Source organism: Lissotriton helveticus, chromosome 6, assembly GCF_964261635.1.
Source record: "Lissotriton helveticus chromosome 6, aLisHel1.1, whole genome shotgun sequence".
NCBI lineage: Eukaryota > Metazoa > Chordata > Amphibia > Caudata > Salamandridae > Lissotriton > Lissotriton helveticus.
In genome coordinates this window covers 1,291,762,963-1,291,783,004 of record NC_136067.1, presented here as the reverse complement: position 1 = coordinate 1,291,783,004, position 20,042 = coordinate 1,291,762,963, and positions in this window count along the sequence as shown.

Below are 20,042 nucleotides of genomic sequence, written 5' to 3'. Positions count from 1 at the left end.
GTCTAGCAAGCAATCTCCCCACAGAGCCTCTGGAAGCTGGAACGCGCCGTCTTCAGTTTCCAGCATTGCCCAGTACCATAAAGCAACTTCTTTCTTGTATGCTTGACTAGAAAAAAGTTTATCTTCCAAATCATTTTGCTGGCCAATATCGACCTCCAGTTTACTTGCCCAACTTTGTATCTGGAGGTACTTACATTTTGAAAATCCCTTCCCCCAGGTAGCCTTGCCCTGGCCCCAATCAATCAGTTTTCCGCCCGGAAATAGATCTCCCCAACAGTCTAACATCTTGCTCTAAGCGGTGTAGCCAAGGCATCCTGAGACCAGAGTGGAGAGCCTGGGGCATCCCATATTGGTACCCTATGTCCATAATAGGAAATCTTTATAGTCCTCCTGACCTTATACCACAATTCCGCTGCTTCCCGCAAGATTTTCAACCTTACTTTCTTGAAGAATTTGGGGTCAGAAAATTTACACATAAAGCCCACCTTGTTATAGTTACTTTTTTCAAGCATAACATAAAACATGATTCCAATATCTGTATCCTTTGGAACTCCTAATAATATCCTAAAATTCTTTAACTGAAAAGCCCATGAATATAACACAAAATCCAGGGCCGCCAATCCACCTTTACATAGTCTCCTCCTGAGTTTTTTCCAGGACAAGCGAGACCCTTTCATGGCCCAAATAAACAAACAAACCTCACTTTGGAGCGTCTTAATCCAGACTGTGTTAAATAACAAAGGTATTGTCTCAAACAAGAAGGTCATCTTTGGAAGAATCATCATCTTTACCAGATTGGTGCGTCCGTAAAGAGTAAGTGGTAGGTGGCCCCAACTTCGCAGAGTAGAGCTTATTTCTTTTTGTATCTTTTTAAAATTAGTTTTAGTCATGTCTGCTATGTCATGGGTGATCCTTACCCCCAAGTAGCGCATGTCTTTTTTTACTACTATATCATCTGTATCCAAATTCCATGACATAATTTCAGTCTTATCCTGATTAAGTTCATATCCAGACACCTGACCAAACTCCTTAGTTATTCCATATAAGCTAGGCAGTGAATGATGCAGGTTGGGGGTATAAATAATAATGTCGTCTGCATACAGACCTATTTTTTTCTCCCATCCTTCTACTACAAATGGTGATATGCTGTCTGAATTCCTAATCCTAGAAGCATGAGGCTCAATATATAAATTAAATAATAATGGGGATAGGGGACACCCTTGCCGTGTACCACGCTGTACCTTAATAGATTTTATTAAAGTGCCATTTACCAAGACCTTGGAAATAGGGGAGCAGTAGAAAGATAATATAGTGTTGTGAAACTTGTGCCTAAATCAAGGTGCCCCAAGAGAACCTTCAAAAAAGACCAGTTGACACGATCAAAGGCTTTGGCAGCATCAAGAGCGATTACTGCCAATGGAAGCCTATAGGTTGTTGCAATATCTATAGCACCAATCAATTGAAATGTGAGGTCCTTTAGGAATCTTCCCCTAATAAATCCCTTCTGGTCCTCTGAACTATCTGTGATATAACTAAACTTAGCCTATCTGCCAATATCTTAGCAAAGAGTTTATAATCACAGTTAAGCAGTGATATCGGCCTATATGACTCTAAATTTTTGGGGGATTTACCGGGTTTGGGAATCAAAACTATAACCGCTTCATTCCAAGAATCTGGCATTGTTGCTTTTCCTTGAAAAATACTGTTAAATAGCTGATGCAATATTGGAGCAATTAAACTTGTCAGCGATTTATATACTTCCAATGGAAGGCCGTCCAGACCAGGCGCCTTGCCTCTCTTACAGAGACTTAAAGATCTTTCAACCTCCGTCAAAGATATCTCAGAGTTCAAAATCTCTTTACAATGAGGTGGAAGTGGGTCTACCAGTTGCACCCACTCTCTGACAACCCGGAGGTCCGGTTCTAGATCTTCTTGATAGACCTTTGAAAAATACTCAAAAAAAGCCTGTGTGATCCCTCTGCTATCTGATATTGTAGTATCTACATCAACTTTTTTGATTTCCTTAATAAAGTTACGGGTTAGATCCTTTTTTGCCTTCCATGCCAGTAATTTTCTGCTTCCCTCCCCATAACTAAAATGTGCCAAATTACTAGCATCCCATTTCTCTTTGATTCTGTGTGCCAGCACAGCCACCAAGTCAGATTTCAAAACAGCTCATTCCTGTACCTCCTGTTTTCTTTTCATTAAATCTCTCTCCCCCAGGACCTTCCCTTCTATTTGCCGAATCTTCTCTTCCAAGTCTGCCACCTTTTTTTAATACTGTCTGCGTTTTCCTGCACCCAGGGCACCCAACCTACCCCTTAAAAAAGCCTTGCAAGCTTCCCAAACTATCTCAGGCTTAGCCGAACCCTTATTTGCTTCCAAGAAGACTTCTAATTCCTCCGTTATAACCTTCAGATACCCCTCATCTAGAAGAAGAGTTCGGTCAAGCCTCCAAGCTGTGTCCCCCCTCTCTATTTTAAATCCCAAAGTTAATATTATAGCCGAATGATCCGAGAGATGGACTCCTACGTGGTTGATGTTTATTAACTGATCCATTAATCTCAGGTCCAACAAAAAATAATCTATTCAAGATTTATGCTTGTATTTTTGATTATAATATGTATAACCAAGCTGTTGACCAAATTTTTTGCGCCATATATCACATAAACCAAACTGGGAACAACAACAACCTAACCCTGTTCGACATCTTCACATTACCCTGTCCTCTCTTCCCAGAACGGTCTAAATTACCATCCATTACTGTGTTAAAATCGCCCGCTATAATAATCTTCCCTGAAAAATTTAACAAATCACAAGCCAGAGTATCCAGAGGTCCAACATCGTCCTGGTTTGGTCCATAATATCCAATAATAATCATTTTTTCTCCTGCCAGCTTGGCCTGCAAAATCAACCACCTTCCTCTAGAATCAGCTACCATAGATTCAAAACTAAAATTTACACCTTGCCTTATCAAAATCGCCACTCCCTTAGTTACAATAGATTGGGATGTATAAAAAGAGTATGCAACCCAACGTCGTTTTCCAAATATATCTTTAGACTCGGTGGCAGTTAAATGTGTCTCCTGTAAAATGATTATATGGGCCAATGAATCTTCTAAATATTTCAAAATTAACTGTCTCCTGGACTTTACACGCAATCCATTGACATTCCATGACAAGACTTTTATTTCCAATAGACTAGCCCCACTCATTGGTTAACTCACCAAAAACAAAAATCCACCAGGCGACTATTTGGCTTTTGAGGATCATTTTCAATTTTTCCACCCTCCCCCCCCCAACCCAACCCAATACCGCCACCCCCTGTCCCACTGTGCCCCCCCAACCCTCCCTTGGAAAACCCCACCAGCCTACCCATGGCCTAGGCCCTTCGAGTGCGGCTGGCGGTGGTGCTCACCTTTTTTATCATCAAACTATTTAGATACTTTTATGCAGGTCTATTTACCAGTCTAGATTAGATTTAGAGCTAGGGATTAAACCACTGCCTCTTTCGATAACTCACGACATTGCTCAATAAATATGTCAACCTCCTCAACAGTGCGAATAGAGTACATTTTATTTCTCCACATTATTTTAAAAAATGCCGGAAATTTAAGTTGGACAGTTGCTCCCAGTTCTCTAAGTGGATCTATCCACTTCCCTAGCTACCACTGCCTATTGGCTGTTACTGGGGACAGGTCGGATCTTACTTCAACTTTTATTCCATCAACAGTTATGCTTTTCTTCCTTAGAGCAGCTGACAAGATTTTCTCCTTTAAATTATATGTGAGACAATTAATTAATATTTTCCTAGGCTTGGTTCTATTTACATTTAACCTGAAGGGATCCCGATGCACCCGCTTAATATCTATAAAAATCTGCTCCTCCTCCTCTTCCAATTCTTACTCTGTCTTCAATAGATGAACTACATATTTTTTAATATCAGTTCCCTCTTTGCCTTCAGGTAATTTCAAAATTTTTATGTTGTTCCGTCTCTGCATATTTTCCAATCTCTCCACTCTATCTTCCTGGAGCCTCTCCCTGAATTTAATCTTCTCAATCTCTTTACGATTTCCTATTACCGTCTCCCTGAGCTGCTTTGTCTCGTTTTCTAAAACTTCTGTGCGAGAGCTTAGCTCACAAAACTTAGCCTCTAACAAGTTGCAAGAAGCTCGAATACTCTCTTGGTTGGCCCGTGATATGTCAAAGCCTTCATGCATGTCTCTATCAAGTTTCTGCAGTAATGCTATTATAGGTAAATCCGGGTTGCCATGCTCTGATTCGTCATCATCTAAAATATTCTGCTTTTCCATAGCCTCCTCCTTTTTTCCTAGATCCTCCACCCCGTTTACGAGCAGCTCCCCTACCTTGTCTGGTATGTTCACTAAGGTGTTGTCTGAACTGTCTTGGTCCGTCTTGCCTACTAGCTCTAGAGTATCTAAAGTATCTACGCCTTGCATCTCGATATCTGTCTCCGTTGCTAATATTTGAAACCTATTGGGGCTCAAATGGGGAGACCAATCTTGCCAGCCTTCTAAATCCGAACCTTGCTCTTTAGTATCCGCTCTTAAAATTAATGTTTTGGGAATGGGCTTAAAGTACGCGTTAAGGGAGGGGGTTGGTTTTGTTTTATGCACCACCGAATGTTTCACCAATTTAGAATTTTGTTTGCTGGCAGTTCTATTTTTAAGAGCCTTTTTCAATGATCTAGCCACGTCAATAGTAGATACTTTCTCCACACCTCCTTTCACTCCTTTTGCTGCACTCCTCAAAATATACGCCTGTTTAGTTTGCTCCACTTGTTCTACTTGTCCTCCTGCAGTCTCTTCTCCTATTTGAGCCCCGCACTGAGCCTCTAGCCTGAACCGATTATTTTTGCTTTTCACAATCTCTTTACACAAGAGTCCTAGAGCTACCTCTGCCCCTCTTCCGCGACCTCCTGCCGGTCTCAGGGGAATCTTAGCCACTGCTCGCTGGCCCCTTCCTACCTCCTGTGCTGCCCTTCCCCAGCCGACTGAATCCGCCCGAACTCCCGCAGCTGCTGCCGTTTCGACCTCCTGCAGGGTTTCCACGGCTGAATTCGCGCTCCCCAGCGCCTCCGGCGTCTCCTGCGTCTTCGGCGTCCCCGAACACTCGCTAGCAGAGCAGGTAAGCTCTCCGTCGCCTGGCTCCATACGGAACCGCTGATACCAATTTACAACTCTATGTAACAGTTTCGACAGTAAAACCGCCGTGAAACCACCGTAAGCCACTCTAGACTGTGTGGTATAATTAACCAAGGAACCGCTATCCTGTCCCTCAGCTAAACAGCGATTAAGCCGCCTGCAGAAACAAAACGCACCACCGCCTCTCCTCACACCCGCGACCCGCTACTAGCCACCCGCCATGTTTTCTCTGGCATGCGTTTCTGAAGAAGATGAACAGCCACATACAGAGGTCTACAGTCCAATAAACTGCTGCCAATCTCATCTTTGAATAAGATTTTGAGGAAATTAATAGAGCTTCCTTGAACTTTGTAAATACTGCGAGTTGGGAAAGAATTTTTGAAACTACATTTTTCAACTTTGTAAAGCATCCCGAAAAAATAAAGTTTGAAGATTATGAACTGAGAAAACAAACAGGAAAAGAAAAAAATGGCTTTGTTTTTGAATATTGTTTTTTCTTTTTTAAATAAAGGAACATTTATTTATTTTGAAAAAAAAAGTTTCCCTGAGAAGGAGTTTTGACTCCAGATGTCTTTTAACTTTTGTTTTGATCTCCATAGATACTGTTGTGCCTAATTCTTCTGGTTGGATATGTTTCCCCCACAGGCTGACTTGACTACAGAACATAATGAAGTGGAACATAAGAAAGTGACACTTCGGGAAAGATTAGTAAGTAGTTTTAATGATTAGATCTATGTAAATTAGTTGGATCAACATATAGACATAATGGAGCTGAGAATTCCATGAGTTGTACTTTTCTCCCTTCTTCTGCGTGTTAAGGTGTGGCCTGCTACTACCTGGCAATTTCATATAGCCTTTCTTGCACTATTCATTTTTGTTGTCTTAAATAAGTAAGAGTTTCTGTTGCTGTACTTTTTGGATTTCGCTGGAAAATCTTCATGTTTGTGAAGATTCTGGAGATCAGTTAACCTGTGTGTTACAAATGGGGGTCTCTAATTGACAGGTTGGTACCCTGTCTAAGTAGGGACCCTTATTCCTCATCAGGATAAGGGGGATACACTACTGAAATAACCTCTGCTCACTCCCTTGGTAGCTTGGCATGACCAGTCGGGCTTATCTCAGAGGCAGTGTGTAAAGAATTTGCACATAACATACAGTAACACAGTGAAAACACTAAAAAAAAGACACCACACCAGTTTTAGAAAAATATCCAATATTTTATCTGTGCAAACAAGACCAAAATCAATAAAAATCCACAATACAGTTCTCAGAAATCTCAATAATCAAAAAGAGACTTAAAATACAGTTCCTTGAAGTCGATAGCTCCGTCCGGGGCTTTCACAGTGTCGTAAACAACAAATCCAAACAGTTCTGGCTGACCACAGCGTTGCTAGCCAGCTACGGTGTTGGGAAGACCCACAAAACAGTACCTTTAGAAATGCAGGGCATCGACGACCACTTGTTGAGCTCTGAAGAGCTGGCGGCAGCATGTGTCATTCCAAAAGTTGGTGCAGGAGTCGTGGGGCCAATGAAGTCACACGTGTTGCAGACCGAACTCCTCGGGGTTGAAGTTGAGAGTGCTGGCGTCGGCAGGTGACGGGGCTGCAGTGCGAAGTGCAGCTGTGTAGTGTGTGATGCCCTCAGGTCGCGGTGCAGGCAGCAGCTCGGTGATGGTCATCCAGTGGCATCGGTGAGACCAGGGCTGCAGTGCAAAGTGATGCGGTGCACGTCACAGTGCTGCCAGGTCAGGGTGCAAGCAGCCACGTAATCGTTGCTGAAGCACTGACGGTTTCTTCTGCTTGCATGGAGTATTTCATTTTTTTATAATAGTTTATTGTGTTTGTAGCTAGTTTGTTCTGACATCTCGGGATGACATAAGGTCAAAGGGGGCTGAACTAATATTCAATTGTGTGTTAGTACTTACAGTCTTACCACTGTATGAAACTCAATATGCCTGTGTTCCGATTTGAAAAGGTTTTATTCTTATGCTCACACCATGATAAATCTTCACTTTCAATGGATTCCTCTGAGACCATTTTCTACATAAATCCACAAATTTGGGGGTGAGCCATAAGGCTTTCCCATGCTACTAGGGATGCTCACCATTACCTTACTGATTTTGCTGCACATTTGAGACTTACCATTTTCCCTTGTTTTTGTCATGTTTCTATATTGATGGCCTTTATGGTAATGATCTTATGCACCTACATTCTAGTTATCCTATATTGTACGGAACAATTTCTTGTAATAAAACCTTTCCATTTTTAATTTCAGCCCCAGAACTCCCCTTTTGAGTCTGACCTTACTGAAGTGACTGTATTTTTGATATGTTAGTTTGTACTTTATCATGGGACACATTGCCTTGTGAAACTGAAGTTTAATACCGTCTCCGATCCACCCACCCATGAGTCTACTGTTGAGGTGTCTTTCTGGGTGTAGGATTTTAGGAGTGCTCTGTGCCCACATATCTTTAGATGTCTCCTGATAGCAGTGTATCACATTCTTTACTGCACATTAGAAGAGTACATAATTTTACATTTGTGGACCAGGGAAACACCGCGGCCCTCATCCTTCTTGACCTCTCCGCAGCCTTCGACACCTTCTCTCATCGCACCCTTGCAGCCAGACTTCACAACGCTGGGATACAAGGAGCCGCCCTTGACTGGATCTGATCCTTTCTCTCTGGCAGAACCCAGAGGATAAGACTCCTTCCCTTCCTCTCCGCACTCACCAACATCAACTGCGGAGTGCCCCAGGGCTCATCACTCAGCCCCACGCTCTTCAACATCTACATGACCCCCCTCACCGCCATCATCAGACAGCATTGGCCAAGCATTGTGTCCTACGCAGGTGACACCCAGCTCATCCTCTCACTCACAAAGAATCCCGAAGACACCAGACTCTGCTTCCAGGAGTGAATGAAGAACGTGTCAACCTGGATGAAAGACAGCTGCCTTAAGCTCGACTCGGAGAAAACTGGGGTCCTCATCCTCGGACCCTGCAACTCCACCTGGCACAACTCCTGGTGGCCCTCCACCCTCTGGAACCCTCCCACTTCTACAGACCACGCACTCAACCTCAGCCTTCATCCTCAACTCTTCCCTCTCCAAGAACCGCAAGGTCAACGCAGTCTCTTCCACTAGCTTTAACTGCCTGCGCATCCTCCGCAAGACCTTCAAATGGATTCCCCCCAACTGCAGAAAGACCGTCACCCACACGCTCATAACCAGCAAACCGGACTACGGCAACGCCCTATAAGCTGGAATCAACAGATCTCTCCTACACAGACTCCAGACCACCCACAATGCCGCCGCCAGACTCGTTCTCAGGACTCCACGCCACAAACACATGACCCAACACCTACGATACCTCCACTAGCTCCCTGTCGAGAAGAAGGTCACCTTCAAACTCCTCACATACGACTACAAATTCCTCAACAACATCGGACCCATATACCTGAACGAGAGCCTATCCTTCAACGTACCCAAGAGAAAACTCCGCTTCGCCAACCTCGCCCTGACAGAGGTCCCTCGGATCCGCAGGATCAGAACAAGCAGGAGAGTTTTCTCCCACATCGCAGCCAAGAACTGGAACAAGCTCCCTGTGAACATCAGATGCTCCCCAACCCTGCACACATTCAGGAAGGACCTCAAGACCTGGCTCTTCGACTGATCTAGAGTTCCCTCCCCCCCCCAGTGCCTTGAAACCCTCACAGGTGAGAAGTGCGCTATATAAACCCCTGATCGATTGATTGTATTGTATTACCCTGCAACGGACAATGCAATCTATTTGCCCTGGAAGTCCAGTTAATAGGCATCATGCAGTCATGTGGCAACACTACACAGTATTTACTAGCTTTTGATAATAATATAGCCTCTGGGCATTCTGCTGGTTGCCGTTCCAGTTCTGTTTTTTTCAAAATGTTATTGGATTATACATCGTTAGATGTCTCACACTCTTTACAGCTCATCAACAGAGCTATAATTTCCATGCAGCTTCATACTTCACAAGATACAGTGCACTCCAGTTATGTAATGACTGCATGGAAACGTAAAATAAAATTGTTAGAAAGGGAGAAATACAACTACAAGAATGCACATGTGCCAGGCTAGTCACCTGATGCGTATTATACAAAGTGACTTCAAGTTAGAATGCTGTTGTATTACTGTATGATACATCCAAAACTAGTCAGTAAAGATGGATGGTAAAAACTAAAAGATTGCACTACATGAATATATGGCAGAGGTTATATGTGGTTGACATGTGCTACACTGTACCCTATACATACTATTGTAACAGGTTTTATTTTTATACTAGACAAATTGTTCCATTTCACTTGACTTAATAAAATATGAATTTGTACGCTTGTGTATGTGTATCTGTGTGTGTGTGTACGCCAGCACACACGTGTGTGTGTGTATGTGACTGGGTGTGTGTGTTTTTGAGGTCAATTCTCCTGACCCATATGGAACTAATGGGCAACTGGGCAATCCTTGTAACAGGAGCTGCCTGTTATCTGCATGGACCCATATCCTACTGCAAGTTCACTGAGTGCCAAACACCTTCTTCTTACACTTTGACTTTCAGAGCAGTGATGATATATAATCAAGGCTCACTCTTCAAAGGTGGTGTGGGGTGTAACACAGTTAACATTAGAATGGGACAGAATAAATTGAGGGCCGATTCACAAGGATGAACTTCGACCTAAGTCTAAGTTTTTGAATTTCAGTATTCACAAAGGGCATTTACAAGTAATATCTTTACATCTGCACTCAGGTGGCATTGCCGTGTGGCAGGTTATCCGTACTTGCAGTGGAATAGCCGCACTTGTGGCGGCATCTCCACTTCGAGGTGAAGGAAGTCTGCTTTCATCCTGACACACCTGTGTCAGTGCCTACCACCCCCCCACTCCAGCTGAAACTACTCAGCCCTGCTGGAAACATAAAAGCAGAGCTGACACAAACAAACCCTTTCAGACCTTTCAACATGTTTCTGAATGTGCTTGCTAGTTTACCCCTTGCCATAAAACAGTACAATTTGAGGAGAAGGAGAGTAGAGAGGATTTTTAGACAAAGGATATAGGGCCATATGTATCAAGGAACAATTTGCGATTCTGTAATAGCAATTTTTAAGAAATCGCTATTTCAGAATCGCAAATTGGTATGTATCAAGAAAATCACAATTTTTTTGTGATTTCTTGATATTCCTTAAATGCGAATTCGCAAATGGCGAATTTGCAATTAAGGAATACTTTCCCATTTATTGCTATGGGCTAGGAGGCCATTAGGAAGGAATGAGAATTTTTTCTCAATTTGCGATTCACAATTTGTTAATCGTAAATTGAGAATAATTTCAAGGGTGCAGGGGTGTCCTTTGGACACCCCTGTTGCACCCCTGAAATTAGCATAGGTGCACATGTGGTGCACATACATGCCCTAAGGGCATGTATGTGCGTCACATGGCACTTTGAAAAATGCAAAAATTCGCATTTTTCAAGGAATTCGCAACTTACCACCAACTAGAAGTTGGTGGTAATTTGCAATTCCTTAAGGCCATTTAGCAAATTTTTGGGGCTTCTTACATTGCATTTAAGGAATCGCAAAATTTGAGATTCCTTAAATGCAATCGCAAAATAAGGAATCGCAAATTTTGCGATTCCTCATTTTGCAAGCAGATTTGTGTGATACATACCATTTTGCGAAAATGCATTCGCAAATGCCGAAATTCTGCTAATTTCGGCGTTTGCGAACGCATTTGGGCATGATACATATGGCACAAACTTATTAGGCATGTCCTGCCAAGATGTCAGGGCTGGATACCATTTCCCCCAGATATCATCTTGGAGATCGTTTGTGACTGGGAGCAGGACCTTGACTTTGTGACCGGTCGCTCCCAAGCCATCCCAGCCTCCGTCAAGATCTTAGCAACTCTCCAGTAGTCTTTTGCTACGGGGTAATTCCAGAAGCTCTGTGGTGACCTTGTGGTAATCTCCGGGGCAAGCCAGTCCTGATACTTGCATCAAGTGAGTAAGTAAGTAAATATTTATTGTAAAAGTAAAGAAAAACCTTTACAAAAAGGAGATTTGCTCAAGTCAAAACAAATTCATAAAAATAGTGCACTAAAACGTTCATCATTTTTGCAAACAATAAAGATAAAAAGAGCTATGGGAGGAATTGGCCTGGGCCCGTTTTTCCTTTCAGTTTGGATGAGCCTTCCTCCGACAGAATGTCTATGGTGTGCTTTAGTCAATCCTTAGTCAGAAAGTTGTGATATAAAAACATAGATTAAAAGAATTTAAGAATTGCATCAGGTTCTGTATAGAAAAACAATTGGCAGCAAAATGAAATGTAACAATACACAATATTGTATTTACATCAACCACAATTTGTATACAAGCGAGATAGAGAGGAAATACAATTAGACAAGTCTAAATTAAACATCTTAGTTGAGAGGGTGCTTGATCACCCTCAGCTTTATAGGGACCCAGTATTGCAGCCTACCACCAATATGGCAAATCATTGCAGCACGCTGCAGTGCAGTGGGTGTTTATTATCAGTTGTTCAAGATGTGGAAGAAGCCCTAGGAGGACCTGCAATGCTGGGCCTGGATTACGGCCCAGGAACTATTGGGCCAGTCCTCCCAGTCTCACATACATAGGCCCCATCTAAGAACTCAGTACCGGAGGGCCCTGAGAACAGCCTCGCTGACCCTCTATGCTCAGCTGGAGGAGACAGAGCAACATAGGCCTTGTAAGAGCATGAACTGCTTTATGTGTCTGGTAGTATGATGTAAGTGGTGAAAGAGATATTACTTCATCTTTATGTATCAACTCTCACCGGATGTGCAAATTGGTTACTGTATGTTTGAGGTAGTAAACAGAAATTTCACTCAGAGTTGCATTTTAATCAAGAAATGCACAGAGAACATCACAACTGGTCTACAAAGGACCACATAGTGTTGTAACCAATGGGGAAGGAAGGCCTTTCACAATGTCTATTGTTGTTATGTGAAGGGTTTAGGGTGTTAGATGCTGTTCCATCCATGCTCTTTGTGCGTATTTGTTTATACGTTGAATAGCATATGTTTGGCTAATGAGGTTAAGTGTGAATTTGTGATACTTGTCTCACTCAAATTGATATCAACATATCTAAGAGGACATACCCACATCTTCAATGCAATGGCACATATGTTATTCAGAATTACTAGGTCCAGTCCTAACTATGCACATGTGGGTACCAGTACACAGCATAGACAAGCTGTCTTGACCCGCTAAATGAGGCACATGCCATGTACACTGTCTGATGTTCTCTAGCGGTATTCCACTATTTAGATTCACAACTTTGAAAAGGTCATATCTAAGGCTTGTTTATATGTGTACCTCTAATTTTGCGGGTATGTAGTTCTTCTATATGCCAAACAACATATGACATTTGACAGTAAGTGTATGACTGTTTGGACAGCACATTACAGGATAATCCAGGATCGAAATGTAGGGGTGGATCTATCCATCCGGACTGTGTTCTATCCCCAAATGGGAATTTCCACATTGGCAGATAACCATGTAATAGCAGGACATTACAGTGAAAATACTCATACTTTTGGGTTCCTAAATCATCACATTGCCTAGTGAGATTAAAGGATTACAATGTCAGCACTTGCTTCATGTTGTGGTGAGCTTCTTAATAATTAGCACACCAACTACATAATTGTTTGCCTTCTGTTTCAGTGTACCCGGCTGGCCAAGGGACATCCACCCAGGACCAGGGGCAGGGGATTAGAACCTCAGCTCGTAGCCAGGTACTACCTCTTGATACCACCAGTGAAGAGGAGGAAGATGATGATCAAGGCAGGGGGGAGTGCACTCACCCGGTCCGAAGCTACAGCAACAAACCATCAGGCTGGGTAGAGACTGTGGAAATAGAAGGAGAGAGACATTGATAGGTACTCCACCAGCCGAGGGAGGGAACATAGTGGGTCTCCCTATCCCAGAAGACCTGAAATTGAATATGGTGTCCCTAGCACAGGCACAATCTCCATCTGTGCCTGCCACCGGCCCCTCCCTAACTCCCGAGGCCCCCATTCCATAGGGGCCTCCTGCTGCACCCCCTGCCAGTACTCCCCCTCCATGTGCCCACCTAGAAGATCTGTGAGGCACCTACCACACCCCACCCCACATCCCTGTTGTTCAAACCAGACCCCTCCATGTTAATTAATTAATTATTAATTAATATAAACTTTATTCGGTTCTTAAAAAGACACCATAAAAGCACAAATACAAAGATGCACACAAAATGTTTTTAAAAAGCAAAAAGTCATTTTCTATATAAAAGGGTATAAATATTTAAAAATATCTGGCATCGAAAAAGGTGCTAGGGATTTAAAGTTTTAAATGTTCAAGGCATATTAGGGGCCAGTTTCTCTAGTGTTCCTCAGTCTTATTGCTATTCGGATGAAGTTTATGGTGCAGAACAAGGTATAAGCGTCCTCTGCTTCCTGTAGGAACCTCAAGGCCCATCTTGCGTGTTTGAACTTTAAATCTTTCAGGATTCCCACAAGGAACTTACGTCTTGGCATAGTATAAAATGGGCACAATAACACAAGGTGAAGGGTATCCTGCGGAGATCTACGATCGCAGCCGCAGGGACCCTTCTCCTCCACAGTGTGGGTGAACCCAGCTGGGACCGCAAGGAGATGATGTAACATATTAAGTCTGAAGCGGGTCATAAAATAGCGGTCCTGTGCATTGTACATGACCCTCAAGTAAGGTTCCATGCCCTGCTTCGCAGTAAGTTCATTATAAGAGAGATTGGTGGGTTTGTGATTTTCTTTCTCTGCCCTTGTTGTCTTCAGCTGTGTGAGGAAGAGTTTTTTCACCAAGGACTTGCTCTCCGAGGTTAGAGAGTCAGGGGATGTAAAGAAGTTAATGCAATCGATCTCTGTTAGCGACTTCTTGACATATTTCAGCCAGGGGATGGTGTGACCTTTGTCTCTTTTAAGGCAGTCCTCGATAATTTGTCTTGTTAGAGCCGCCTCTGGGTTGATCCATACTTTAACCCATGCCAAGAGAGGTTTAATTTTAATCTTATCCTCTATGAAGGTTTCTCCTAGTTCTTCATGCAAAATGTGGGCCGATACACTCTGGGGGACTCTCAAAATTCTTCTCAAGAATTTGTTTTCTTCTATCTGAAGCAGTTGTGCTTTTTTGTCCAAGAAGCCCCACACTTCAGCCCCGTAGGATACTTTCGCGCAGCAGATTGACCTGTATAAATTCAATATTTGTTCCGGGGACCATTTCCCTAGTCTATGCCCATACCCCATAATGGCTCCTACTGAGGCTGCCAATTTCGTGGTATGCTTTTCTATCAAAGGTTTGAACGTGAGGTCATGATCAAATAGTACCCCCAAGTACGTGAAGGTCTTGACCTGGTCAATTTTGTGTGACCCAATGTGATAGGTAAAGGTCCCTTTTGTAGATTGCCCAGATGACATAATATAGGACTTTTCCAGGTTTGTCGCCAGGTCCAGTTTGCCCATGAACTTGACGAACCCGTCAATCAGTTTTTGTAGTCCTAGAGGGGTTCTGGCAAGCAGAACCGTGTCATCGGCGTAGAGTAGTACAGGCACTGCACGATGACCAATTTGGGGTGAGTCTACCTTGAGTTTGAGGAGATCTTTTTCCAACGAGTTAATGTAAATAGAAAAAAGAAAGGGCGCAAGGATACATCCCTGCCTTACTCCACTGTTGCAAGTGAAGGGATCGGTCTTTTTGCCCTCTTGGCTATACCTTACACTTGCAGTGGTGTTCCGATGGAGATTTTGCAGGGTGTCAACTAGCGGTTGGTCCACTCCCAGTTCCAATAGCATAGACCAGAGCTTTCTCCTGTTTACGCGATCAAAAGCCGCCGAGAGTACCATAAACCCCATATGGATGGACCCCTTCCCGGCGATGGTGTATTTGGCTATCAGGAGGTATATATTTAGGCATTGATCGGTGGTCGATCTACCTTTCCTGAAGCCGTATTGAATCTCCGAGAGGACTTGGTGCTCCTCGGCCCAATCTTGCAATCGAAGTAGGATGACTCGCCCCAGGACCTTAGCTGTTACATCAATGAGTGAGATGGGTCGATAGCATTGGGGGTCATCACGGTTGCCTTTCTTATAGATGGGGACTATGGTCGCCGTTGACCAGGACTGGGGAAGTCCTACCTCCATGGCCTCATTTAGCACCCTGGTAAGCAGCGGAGCCCATAAGTCGGGTCTGCTCAGGAATAGGTCTGGTGGAATTCCATCCGGGCCTGGTGCCTTGTTTTTACTGAGCCCGGCTATACCCATTTCGACTTCTTTCAGAGTGAGGGTCAGCATGGCTTGCTGGTGAGACCCAGGTGCTTCCTCCATAGGTGCCTGACTTGAGTGGTTGTATAAGCTCTGGAAGTGATTCTGCCATTGTTCCGGCAGGATGACATTCGTGATTTTTGGAGCCCCTTGGTCCTGGAAGCATGGAGAATTAATCACTTTCCAGAAGCTTGTAGAGTCTTTTCTTTCTGCAGCTTCCCTTAAGTCTTCCCAGGCTTGGTTTTGTAAGTTCAGCTTACGCTCATTCAGAGCTTTTTTGTATTCGGCTCTGTTCAGTGCAACCTTGATTTTGTCCCTCGGTTTGGAATGGAGACTGTCCTTTAGTTTTTTGAGCGCCTTGGTACAGTTCGAGTCAAACCAACGAGGATTTAGGGAAGTTTTATTAGTCCCGGTGGTCTGTAGTGAACTATTTACATGGTGCGCAATTTCTTCAAAAGCCTTGACCACCACAACACCCCTCACATCGGGGTCAAGACATATGTCGATTGCTGCCGAGGCTTCAGTTAAGAGTTTTTTATAAAAACTGTCCCCATCAATTTTGGCCCATTTGATTCTTCTTCCCTGGTCCACTGCTCTTTCCATGATGTCAGATCTCTTTAGACATGAATTAAAATCGAAACCTTCCATTGTAATAATCACCGGATTGTGATCGCTGAAACCGCTGGCCTCTATAATGGTTTTACTGATGCATCTTTTTAGAGTAGGAGAGACTAGTACAAAATCGATGTAGGAATGGCAGCCTCTGCCTTTATATGTGGGGGTTAGTACTCCTTTGTCACCTAGTACAACAAGGTCTAGAGTATGGGTTAGGTTGTGCCTATTCATTAGTCTTTCTAGGTCCCATCCCTCTTTTGAATGGGTAAAATGAGGTCCTTTCATGATAGTGCATCTTGACCAGTCTTTGTTAAGGGGTTTTAGTTTTTCACAAAGGTGACAGTTAAAATCTCCCATTAGTATTAGACTCGTGGGATTTGGTGTCTTGGTTAAAAAGTTTAAATTTCTCAGACAATTTTCTAGTTCATTTGTGGCTATTCCCTTCTCCGGCACTGTCGGTGCATTATACCAGTTAATTAGGAAGAAGGTTAGTCTTGGGGAGGTGAACCTTAATACTTGGAGATTTTGCGTGGCCCATTTGGTGTTGGACCATGTACCCTTGATGTTTAAGTTGACATATACCACGAGCCCCCCACTGGCTCTCCCAGAGGTTGTTTTTTTTGCTGGGACAAAAAAGCTTTTGTAGCCTTCCAGGTTATAATCATTTAATTCGATAGCCCAGGTTTCTTGCAGGCATATAATATGAAATTTGTTTATGTAGCGGAGCCATTCCTGAGATTCAAATTTGGCCGCTAGACCTGCAATGTTCCATGATGCTATTTGGAGATTTCCATGGGTCGTAACCTTAGGCGTCCTTTTTAATTCGCCTAATGGGGGCTTTACTTGTTTTCCCGTTTCTGGTGGATTGACCAGGTTCGGCTGTGTACAACAGGGGTTGGCCAGTCTACTATGTTTGGAGTGTGGGTTATCTTTTGGGGGATTTGTCCCCTCTCCTATTCCCCTGATGGTGTCCGACGATATAATGCTACCTCCTTTGCTAGGCATGAATTCTGGTTCGTTGCCTTGGCCGTGTTCTGCCCCCTTACTTGTGCCTATTAATGGAGAGTTTACCACCTTCCAACTTGTGGATTTAAACGATTGATTGCCCAGTCTCTGTCAGTCAACCTCTTCAAGTGTACTGTACCTATTCCAATGTGCATACTGCATTAAAGAAGAGTCATAGTTTGGACATACAAGGTTAGGCCTTTGCCACTGTGGTGGGCCATATTGAAAGCCCATCTGTGGTGTTCTGATCGGTGGTGGTCTATTGCTCTGCCTAGGCCTCTGAGATTCAAAAGGGTAAAAGTAGGAAAGGTGTACCGGGTGAATTTGTGAGCGGGTATAACTCGGGGGGGCGTTGCAGATAAAGTTAACTGCTGCCATATCTCTAAAGTTCACCGTGATGATGTCACCTGCTATGGTCTTCGTGCCTTTGCCAATCCACTCACCCCTTCTTACAGAGAGGATTTCCCCATAAATGTCAGGAGGCAGCGGTCTATGTGTTTGCAGCCACTGTGCACATTTATTTTTCAGTTCTACTTGTGATTCTCGTAGGCCCTCCCTTAGAGGTGGGACTCCTGTTAGGACAACCACAAAAGGCAGTGCTTCAGGCGGGAGATTAATTGTCCTGAAGCGGGTTGCAGTTTTGTTTTCTTTAGTGGTTGTCACAGAAGGTGTCCGGGATGTCTTTGAGTCCACTTTGGGGGTTGCAGCATTATTTCCTTCCAATGTTTGAGCGGATGCAAGGGGGAATTTTTTATTTCCAGCAGTTGTTTGTTTATTAGTTATGCCTATAATCGGGGTTGTGGCAGCCTTTTGCTTATCCTTGCTGCCTTTTTGTGTGACTCTATCAGATGCCTTTGCGGCCACATCAGATGTTATAGAGGCCTTGTCTTTGAGTAAGCTTTTAGGTGTGGTGACTTTATGTTTTATTAGGTCACAATCTTGCGCAAGGTGGCTTTTTGGGCCGATCCCCTTATTGTTTACCAGTGATGTAAGTCTGTCTATTTTTGCTATAAGGGGTTTTAGCAGCACCGTGATAGAGTGCTCAAGATCGGTTTTGAGGTCAGCCACCATGTTGGTTATCCAGCAAGGTATTCCCGGTGTGGATGGATTTATAGGCGTTATCAAATTATGGTTACTGGTTTTTGAGGGTCCTTTTTTACCCCCTTGTTTGTGGCCTCCCTTGTGCGGCATTTTCTCTATGATATGTACATTTTTATCGTGAGTGATTGTTTGTGTGCCAGTTCTATCACTGCTAGTTTCAACGGGCACCTGGGCACAAGGGAGGTCGACGAAAGAGGAGGGAGATAGAGGCGGGCTGATATCGAGCTCCTCCGCCCGATCACAAGAGGCTTCTGATAAATTAATAGGAGATTCCTGGGTTTCCTGGATGATTGTCACAGGTGGTAAGGACATTCTTCTCTCTGTACTAGCTATGGCGTTGGATACCGCCCCAATGGTCTGTTTGAGCATTTTGTCAATGGCGGTAAGGGTTGGTAAAGGAGGGGGCACGTCCATTTTACCTTTTGTGCTTGATCTTAAAATGGGCATCTTGGACTTCTTAGCAATTTTCCTCATAATCAGAGAAACAGGGTGTAATGATAGTAGATGAGCTGGGTGCCGAGGAAGATTTTAGGGGACTAGCCCGGCCCGGCCTCTCCTGGCCTCTGAGGGCCACAGAGGGCCCGCCCTTTGCCCGGGCTTCGCTCGGCGTCCCGCTCGCGTCCCGCTAAGCGTTGCTGCACTGTTATTATAGGAGGTATTGCAGCCGGGGGCGTGTCTTGCTGGGGGCGCGGCCGTGCACACCTGTGCAGCGCCGGGACTCCTGGTCTATCCCTGTTGTTCAAACCAGACCCCTCCATGTACTTTCATTGTTCGGGCTGCATCCAAGGAACTGGTGATGGTATCTGAGGTTGAGAGGAATGTGTCCTTTCGGATCTTCCAGGAGATCTGAGATTAATGTTGTATGTTCAGAGAGGCACAATCCCAGGGTATTGCCCACGTCAGTTCCTCCATCACTCCCTTAGGGGCAGCCCTATTACCCTATTATTGTCTGTATTGCACCAGCACCCCCCACCTGTAGTTGGGTCTCCCCATGCATCTACCATCTCTTTTTCACCTGCTCCCCCTCATACCCCTCATGTTGCCCACTCCCGTGGGATGTCTGGTCCTGCATCGGCCAGAGAAGAGGAGTCCATAGGTGCAGAGGACTTGAACCGTATAGTTATGAACGATTAGGATGGCCAGTGACTGAACACTGTTTTGACCTGAGATTTTTTCCCCACCCGTTATACATAGACTGGTTCCCCTGATGTTTCCTGATGTGTGTTATTTATTTTGCCCCCCACCCTCCAAGTCCACCTGCCCAATCTGACTTAAAGATCTTACTTGATTTTCTTTCTCATGAACAGTAAATTATCTTATTTCTGAATTTTCTCTAATAAAATTAGAACAATCTACAACAATGTGCTGGATTCCAACTATTGACGTTACATTGGTAGATATTTTGCTATGTATCCTCTATCTGTTTCCAAAGTGACTGGAATTCCAAACCTAGGAATTAGTTCTCTCAACAGCAGTTTGGCTACTATAAGGCTGTCATTTCTTCTCATGGGGTAAGCTTCCACACAGCGAGAGACTACGCATACAATGACTAAAACATACTTCAGCCCATTGCAAGTAGGAAGCTCAATGAAATCAAGTTGGAGCCAGGTAAATGGACCTCCTACCCTCCCAATTTGTGCCCAACTTACAACTGTCTTTCTCCCTGGATTTCGCTGCTGACATATGATGCACCTCTGGCAAACACTTTCTGCAATGACCCTGAACTTCGGATTATACCATGTCTGCTTGAAGAGTCTGATCATTGTGTCTCTTCCAATATGTGCATGTCTATGGTACACCCTGGCCATGTGAGAAAGCAAAGAGT